Here is a 9,810-nt window from a genome sequence, read left to right as displayed (position 1 = left end):
TGACGATAATATCAGTGGGTTGTCATGACAATGATGTCATAGTGGGATGTCATAGTGGGATGCCAAGGCGACAATGATGTAATAGTGGATTGCCATGGCGACATTGATATCATAGTGGGTTGTCATGGTGACAATTATTTGGGGTCATACTTTGTTGCTATGGCTACAATGATTTGTGGGTTTCCATGGAGGCGATGATGTCATAGTGTGTTGTCATGGCGACAATGATGTCATAGTGGGTTGCCATGGCGACAATGATGTAATGGTGGATTGCCATGGTGACATTGATATCATAGTGGGTTGTCATGGTGACAATTATTTGGGGCCAGTGGTCCCTTAAATTTTTATCCTGTAGAATGTCAAATCGGTGTCTCTTGTGATGGAGAAATCATGTCGTGCGCATTGTCCTGTAGCATGTTCCTGCCTATGGTCTTGTGCTGACTACGGACTATCTTGTTTTCCCAGCTGTGATCCGGAGGATACCTTTTGAGTTCCAGTGTAAGATTTCTTTGGGCATTAAAAGACTTTGTTTTGAACTTTCTGGGTCACTGTCACACTGCACCAACCCCGCTGCACTACATCTGCTATTGGTTATATAAATAGTGTATATTTATCTAGCAGTTGTGAGAGTGGCGCAAAGCCTGCTGAGATACGCAAACGTCACTATTTACCAGTAATTTTCCTGAGTCTGCTGTTGCCGTGTATAATAAAGTTGATAGCTAAAAAAATTACCCACACATTGCTAGATACAGGAAATTTGTACATAATACCTCTGTGAGGGTACTTGTGAAAAATAAAGCCAGGATATTTTTTTTTCATATCACATTCAATATGGGAAAGGGTGATGTTAAGGAACAGGGAAGTGGATGTGGTGGTGCCCGCCAAGGCCGTATGACAAATCAGAAGGTGACTTTATCTCATTCTAGCGTCCTGTCAGAAATTTGCACGCTACACCACTGTCGAACCCAGACAAGTGCGAGGATGTTGTGGGTTAGATGGCAGACAAAGGCTTCAGTGTGTTGACAAGCAGCACCAACAAGTCTTACACACGGTCCAGTCTCAGTAGCCAAGAGGCTGGGCCTCACAATCCTTTACCTGTTCCTCCTTTCTCCCCCCCATCTAGAGTCCCAGGAGACATATGTCCCCAACGCACTCCGAGGAACTGTTTGTTTCCTTGTAATTATTCTCGCTTCTCACTGTGCACCATTAAAGTAGGTCATGAAGAGGTGGAGTGCAGTGATGCACAAACATTTGAGCATCCACAGCCAGGAGAAAGACACGTTGGGGAGTGTCAATTCATGTCTGAAGAGGTGGAGGATAATCATGACACACAGTTGCCATCAGGTCAGCCTAAAATCGCAACTCAGAAGTTGGATCAGATTGATGAATTGAAAGACGACGTGGTCAATGATGAGGCTACTGATCCAACCTGGCATGGTGGCATGCATAGCACAGCAGTGCTGAGAGGGATGGATACGTAGCACAAAAACAGGCAAGAAGAGGTAGTGGTTTGACCAGAGGGAGAACTCGGGCAACTGTTCCACAGAGCCCCCCCCCCACTCGGCTAGATAACAGGCCTAGGGTGCGTTCCCCTGTATGGCAGTTTTTTTTAAGTCCTTCAGACAAAACATCTGTAATTTGCAGCATCTGCCATACCAAGCTGAGAAGAGGCAAGAGCACTGCCAACCTAAACACCACCAACATGAAGAAGCACATGGCAGCCAAGCACCAAAGTAGGTGGATGGAAACCGTGGGTACAAAATTTGTGTCTGATGGTGAAACCACTGCCCCTTCCCCTGTGTTAAGGCCTTACTAATCTGCTGTCAAGGAAGCAGGTGCTGCTGGCTCCTGCTCACAACCTGCGGTTGCACAGACACAACAGTCGCAACCACGTCCAGTTAGTTGTCCCAGCACAGCGTTCAGTTGTCCTGGCCCCAGACATTTCACAGAATGCAGAAATATCCACTCACCCCTCACCCACAGGTCTAAATGCTAAACTCCCACACTGCTAGATTGCTAGCCCTGGAAATGTTGCCGTTTTGGTTTGTGGGAACTGAGTCTTTCCACAACCTCTTGGCGGTGGCAGCCCCACGGTAATTGATTTCCAGACGCCACTATTTTTCCTGGTGTGCCGTCACCGTGTTACATAAGCACGTGATACACAATATCTGCCGTGCTCTGACCAACACAGTCACTGGGAAGGTCCACCTAACCACAGACACGTGGACAAGTTATTGTGGACATTTCCCTGACGGCTCACTGTGTGAACCTGGTGGAGTCGAGTCTTGGACAGAGACAAAGGCTGGGACATCATACCTCTTACCCACACCAAGAATGGCGGGCCCAACTTCCATCAGGGTTTCAATCTCCTTGTATGCCAGTTCTTCTCTCTCCTCCTTAGATGATGAACTAGCCTCCCCATCATTCCCCAGCTGGGAGCTCTGCAGCACTGCCTTGGCGAAGAGGCAGCATGCTCTGCTGAAGCACATCTGTTTAGGTGATAAAGCTCACAACGCAACAGAGCTGTTGAAAGGGATAAAAGACTAGACCGATCAGTGGCTCTCCCCGCTGAACATCCTACCAGGTCTGGTTGTGTGTGATAATGGATGTAACTTGGTGTCGACTTTAATGCTTGGCAAGCTGGTACACGTTCCATGCATAGCCAACGTGCTGAACTGGTTGTACAGCAGTTTTTAAAAAAGTACCCTGACTTGTCGGACCTAATTGCCAAGGTACGCCATGTCAGCGCCCATTTCCGAAAGTCACCTTAGGCTTTCGCCGGTCTGGCTGTGCTGCAGCAGCGCTTTATTTTGCCTCGTCACTGACTGACTTGTGACCTGCCCACATGCTGGAATTTGACCTTTCATATGTTGGCAAGGCTTAGTGAGCAGCAGAGGCAATGGCTACATTCCAAGATGGTGAGCGCTGATGACGTTATTATCAGCGTAACCATCCCACTGCTCTGTCTATTACAACGTTCACTGCAGAATCTGGAATAGGAAGATTTGAATGCCGAGCAGGTGGCTATGGTGCAAGATTTTTACAGTGACTAAAGGGCATGTCACACTAAGAGATATCGCTAGTAATATCGCTATAACTTGTGACGTTATAGCGATATTGCTAGCGATATCACTGTGTGTGATACTTACCTACAACCCGCTCCCCCGCTGGTTATCGCTGATCGCGCGAGAACGTCCTGGACTGTTTCTCGTCGTCAGCTTCCTGCGGCACTTCCTGCTGTGACGACGAGCGACGCGTGGAGCCGGGCGGGAGGACGCAGGATCGCCTGGTGTGACAGGTAAGTAGCGACCCCCGTCCCCAGCGATGTCGCTGGTGAGATCTGCCGGTGTGGCAGCTCACTAGCGACCACTTAGCGATGCACCAGCGATCCTGACGGCGTCATATCGCTGGTCGGGATCGCTGGTGCATCGCTAAATGTGACAGTACCTTTATACTACACAGCGCAGTCTCAGGCAATTTTCTCAGGCTACATTTGGTGATGGTGAGGAACAGGAGGAGGAGGATGCGGAGGAACAGGAGTTTTTGGTCTGCGTTACAGAGGGGACAGCTTCATACCTGTCTAGTATGGATGGTCTGAAGAGGAGGAGGAGGAAAAGGAAGCGATGCATCTTGAGGTGGAAAGGATGGTTAGTGTTCATCCTGGTGGGGACACTGAAAGCTTGACTCTTTGTAGTCTGCCACACATGTCCAGATGCCTTTCTCCAGACCCTCTTGTGAAAGACATTTTGTCCACTATAAAATACTGGCTGTGTGTGGCGCCCCTGAGGGTTCAGTCGCCACAGAGGTACTGCACCTCCTCCTGAGGTGTGGTACCCCACCATCCAGGTAAGGTGGGGACACCTGACCACACTCCAGCACCTGCATACCACACAACATAGTAGTGTAGCAAAGCACCCTTTGGTGGCTCCCTGCTTGGAACACGAAGAGTGCTGGGAGGTGGGTGGAGCTTAGTCTGCACCAAAAGATTGGGAAGAGTTTAGGATTTGGTCAGTCTGACAGGGTCAGAAGGAGAGAGAAGATTCCCGGAGTGGGATGGACGAGGGAAGTGCTGCAGCGGACCTCAGTGACCTGGGTCTGCTGGCACAGGAAAGAGACATTGATGGAAAGCCTGACTCTTTATAAGAAAGATTTGAACGGAATGTAAATAGAAGAGGAGGACTGAGGATTAGGGTTAGAGCAGAACCCTTCCCAAGTTCACAGCGTAAGGCCGGGGTCCGGTCCCCGAGATTGTATGGATGCTAATGGTCCTGCAGCAGACACCGGAGGAATAGAAGTTGTCACCACTTTATTCCCACACAAGACTTGGGGGCACAACAGCAACGTGAGTGAGCCGGGACTTGGTAGCAAGGAGTCCCCGAAGCAGGCTACAGCTGTCTGCCGTACAAGTAGAGTTCATAGGAACATCTGACAGGAGGAACTCCAGTGTAACTCAGTACTGAGAGTACTTCACTATAGGCGCAAAAAGGGAGACGTTCAGAAAAGGCACATGTTGGCGGTGTGTTGGAAGGGAGTACTTCATCTTGCCTGGAGGTTGGCTGAGCTCCTGACCTGGAGGACACTGCACGGATGCAAGCACCTGTACCATCACAGACTGTGAGTAAAGCTTTGAAACTACATGCCCTGGTGTCCTCCGCTTATTCCTGCGCTCACACACTCCGCACTGCTACATCTCTGTGCCTGGCACTGCACCATCTACGTCTCCTTTATATCTCCTCACCTACACTGCCCTGGGACTACTGCCCTACCTGTGGAGGGACACAACATCACTGCTGCACTACACCATCTGTCCCAGAGGATATGTTTGCAGCGTCGGCTTAACACCTCTCTTGCCGAATACCACAGGTGGCGTCACGAATCATTCCTATACCAAATTTCAACCATTGCCCACACGTGCAATGAACATTTCCGCTGTCTACAATGGGCACCCAGGGCCACGGACCGGGTCACAGCTGCCGTGACAAGACCCCTCTTGGAGATCCGCGGGCCTGGTACCGAGTACCCCACCAGGCCTGGGAGGGCGACCCACAGTACAAGGAGAAATTTCCTACTCTCATGTAGGAGGCAGACGTGCCATTTTCAGTGAATGCATTCCAGAGGGCCGTTGTTGAAGAGTTGCTGAAAAGATTACCCTCAGACAACGCTGCTGACATGCTGACAGAGGTACCGGCTCTTTTCATCCACAAGGATTACAGGAGAGGGAGACGCACACCTGGAGCAACTCACGGAATGTCCACCAACTGGAGCGTTTTCATGAAACCGTCGCATCAGCAATTGTTACCTATGGGTAAAATAGAAATGAGAGAAAGCTACCGACCAAGAACTGGGATCACCACAATAGATCACAGAATATCAAAATTTTTTATTTAATGTCAAATTAGACCAAAACACAATTAAATAACATTAAAAAGTCACTCAATGACAATATACCTTTGAGGTTAATAATATAACCCTTAGAAGGTTCCCCTATAACTTGGGGTACAGATGTAATACAGACAAATAATTGGTCCATGGAATCAAAAATCACATAATATTATGCCACAAAACATGTGATACAGATGAATAAATAGAGTCCAAATGGACACAATTGAAAACCAATGACAATAGACTGCTAAATAGTATAAGATGAAACCTTAATCTGCCCGCTCCTAAGTGTGAGCAAAGGACATAATCTAGAGGCGGAAAAAATATTTTTTCTCTCTCTCAATGGTGCAGCTGAACCCTGCAGAAATATATTCAGAGCCAGATGACTATCCTCCAGAGTAGCGCATAACCAGTGCGCTTAAAAATAAAGCAGCTGTACCATACTAAAGTTAGGGGGAGCCTGTGGATGCCCAACGCGTGTCGCTACCACACAGGCAGCTTCATCAGGGGCTGAGAGACTGGTCTGACCGACATACAATATATATGATCCTAATAATACATAATAAGCAACAGCTACGGTATGTACCTGCATGGTAGCGTGTAGAGAGGCGGAGCCTAGTAATCAATCATACACAGGTCTGCACCCGGATATCTCATCCGGCGGAAGAGGGTCACCCAGGCCAACACATCACAAATATATTAGTGCGCTTGCGCATCAGACACACCAGGCGTCCCTTCCGGCGGAAGAAGGTCACTCTGGCCGCCGTGTCCAAAATTGTATAATGTGCTTGTGCAGAAAACACTCCATATTGGGATCCCCACCAGGCGTCCCTTCCGGCGGAAGAAGGTCACTCTGGCCACCGTGTCCGAAATTGAATAATGCGCTTGCGCAACAGACACTCCATACTAGGATCCCCAGTATTAGTAAAACGGAGAAATCACTATAAAAAAGATCCGCGCACACGATCAAATCATAGCGTGTGCGTCTTGCTCCTATAAAGTGTCTAAGGGAAAAAAGGCATTTCTCACCCTGTAAATATACATGGAAAAAAGGCTTAGTATATAAAAAAGCCACATATTGTATCAGTTGAAACAGTGTATATGGTTTGCATAGATAAATAAATAACCCCGGACCACATATATTACATTGCCGCACCTGGACCCAGTTAGGAGGTAAAAGTTTCACATGCCAAATTATTATAGAAAGATCCGCACACCCGACCAAATTATAGCGCATGCGTCTTGCTCATACAAAGTGTCTTAGAGAAAAAGGCATTTCTCACATTATCTATACATGGAAAAAAGAAGATGGTATATAATTCAAGAAGCCGCATATAGCATCAGTTGGAACAATATGTATAGTTTGTATAAAATAACCACGGACCACATATAGTAGGTACCGGTGTTAAATCCATATACATATACTTAGTAAATTATAACGCAGGCAAATATGCATGGGTGTAACTATGACAAGGAGGGAGAAGTTGACCAAGATGGTGAAGGTCTACTTAAGTGTCCATACCTGATTCTTCTTCAGTGCCCTTTAACTATTGGTTGTCCAAGCTCCACATTTTGCCCGATCTCTCCTTCTACACCTTGGAGGTGCTGCCATGCCCTGCCGCAAGTGTGTTGTCTGAGCAGCTTTTTAGTTCGGCCGGTGTTATCATAACTGATAGGCGCACATGCCTGTCAACGGAAAATGCAGACATGCTGATTCTTCTAAAAATAGAACAAGGGATGGATTTCCTCCGACTTTGTAAGCCCTATGGATGACAGCAACCCAACGAAAATGCAGCCCAAATGTTCTTGTTTGGAAGTTTCTTAACGTCCATCCCTTACAATCCAAACCCATTTGTTCTGGAAATTACCTTCTACTCCTCCTGCTTCTGCAACAAGTACTGAGTGGTCATCTATGTATACCCCACGTGGGTAATGTTTTTAAATTTGTAACGGTCTCTTGTAATGGTCTCATTGCAGTCTCTTTCAGCGTGTATGATACAGACCCTAAGGCCGGGGTCACACTGGCGAGGAATACGGGAAAGTGAGAGGCGCAAAAAGCACGCATTAGACACAGACCAATGATTCTCTATGGGGTCCCTCGCACCAGCCGTATATTTCTCATCCGTATTCTACGGTCCGTGCCAATCGCAGCATGCTGGGACTGTCAGCGTACTACGGCCGTAATACGCCAATGCAAGTCTATGGGTGCGCAAAAAATACGCATTACACACGGACCAATGATTCTCTATGGGGTCCCTCGCACCAGCCGTATATTTCTCATATGTATTCTACGCTCCGTGCCAATCGCAGCATGCTGGGACTGTCAGCGTACTACGGCCGTAATACGCCAATGCAAGTCTATGGGTGCGCAAAAAATACGCATTACACACGGACCAATGATTCTCTATGGGGTCCCTCGCACCAGCCGTATATTTCTCCTCAGTATCCTACGCTCCGTGCCAATCGCAGCATGCTGCGATTGTCAGCGTACTACGCCCGTAGTACGCCAATGCAAGTCTATGGGTGCGCAAAAAATACGCATTACACACGGACCACACATGTGACTTGCGAGAAATACGCACCCAGTGTCTTTTAGCAAAGCCGGCAATTCAGTGCGCTGTACAGTAAACTCACACTGACAGTTTTAATAAAGAAACGAAAGAATAGATATAGACACATAGAATACATATATACACATATATACTGTGTATATATATATATATATATATATGCATTCTATGTGTCTATATCTATTCTTTCATTTCTTTATTAAAACTGTCATAGGGCTCCATTATATGTCCATTTTGCAAGCCTGCGAGAAAATCTCGCCATACGGATGCCATACGGATTACATACGGATGCTGACATGCGCAAAATACACGACCACACCTTGATTACGGATGACATACGGAGCACTGTTTAGGGGTCTGTCATCCGTATTACGCATGTAAAATACTGACCGTATTTTGCTCAGGTTAGTGTGACTCCAGTCTTAGGGTAATTTTTGGAAACCTTTGTACATTGTGCAAAGGTCAAATTTCTGCTCTCAGCCTCTATATACTCTATTTTCATTTTTTTTTTTGTTGTGTTGCCCTTCTGATGGTCTCTTTAACCCCTTTCCGACATGGGCGTAATAGTGCGCCGATGTCGGACTCCCTCCCTTTGATCAAACCAAAAAAAATAAATGGAATCAAGACCAATAAATAGAATAAAATTTGTTTATTAATACTCAGATTAACCCCTTAAGCCCCAAGGGCGGTTTGCACGTTCATGACCTGGCCAATTTTTACAATTCTGACCACTGTCCCTTTATGAGGTAATAACTCTGAAATGCTTCCATGGATCCCGGTGATTCTGACATTGTTTTCTCGTGACATATTGTACTTCATGTTAGTGGTAAAATTTCATTAATATAACTTGCGTTTATTTGTGAAAAAAACGGAAATTTGGCGAAAATTTCGCAATTTTCCAACTTTGAATTTTTATGCTCTTAAATCACAGAGATATGGCACACAAAAAACTTGATAAGTAACATTTCTCACATGTTTACTTTACATCAGCACAATTTTGGAACCAAAATTTTTTTTTGTTAGGAAGTTATAAGGGTTAAAAGTTGACCAGCGATTTCTCATTTTTGCAACACCATTTTATTTTTACGACCACATCACATTTGAAGCCACTTTGAGGGGTCTATATGATAGAAAATACCCAAAAGTGTCACCATTCTAAAAACTGCACCCCTTAAGGTGCTCAAAACCACATTCAAGAAGTTTATTAACCCTTTAGGTGCGTCACAGGAATTTTTTGAATATTTAAAAAAAAAATGAACATTTAACTTTTTTTCACAAAAAAAATATTTCAGGTTCAATTTTTTTTATTTTACCAAGGGTAACAGGAGAAATTGGACTGGAAAAGTTATTGTGCAATTTGTCCTGAGTATGCTGATACCTGATATGTGGGGGGGAACCACTGTTTCGGCGCATGGCAGAGCTCAGAAGGGAAGGAGCGCCGTTTGACTTTTTCAATGCAAAATTGGCTGGAATTCAGATCGGACGCCATATCACGTTTGGAGAGCCCCTGATGTACCTAAACAGTGGAAACCCGGCACAAGTGACCCCATTTTGGAAACTAGACCCCCCTAGGAACTTATCTAGATATGTGGTGAGAACTTTGAACCCACAAGGGCTTCACAGAAGTTTATAACGTACAGCGGTACAATTAAAAAATCATATTATATTTTTTCCACAAAAATGATCTTTTCACCCCCAATTTTTATTTTCCCAAGGATAACAGGACCCTAAAAGTTATTGTGCAATTTGTCCTGAGTACGCTGATACCCCATATGTGGGTGTAAATGACTATTTGGGTGCATGACAGAGCTCGGAAGGGAAGCAGCGCCATTTGACGTTTTTGGCTGGAATTGAGATC

This window comes from Dendrobates tinctorius, unplaced genomic scaffold, assembly GCF_039654945.1.
Source record: "Dendrobates tinctorius isolate UK_male_01 unplaced genomic scaffold, ASM3965494v1 ptg000019l, whole genome shotgun sequence".
Classification (NCBI taxonomy): Eukaryota; Metazoa; Chordata; class Amphibia; order Anura; family Dendrobatidae; genus Dendrobates; species Dendrobates tinctorius.
The sequence above is the reverse complement of the archived record's forward strand: the minus strand, read 5'-3'. Positions refer to the sequence as shown.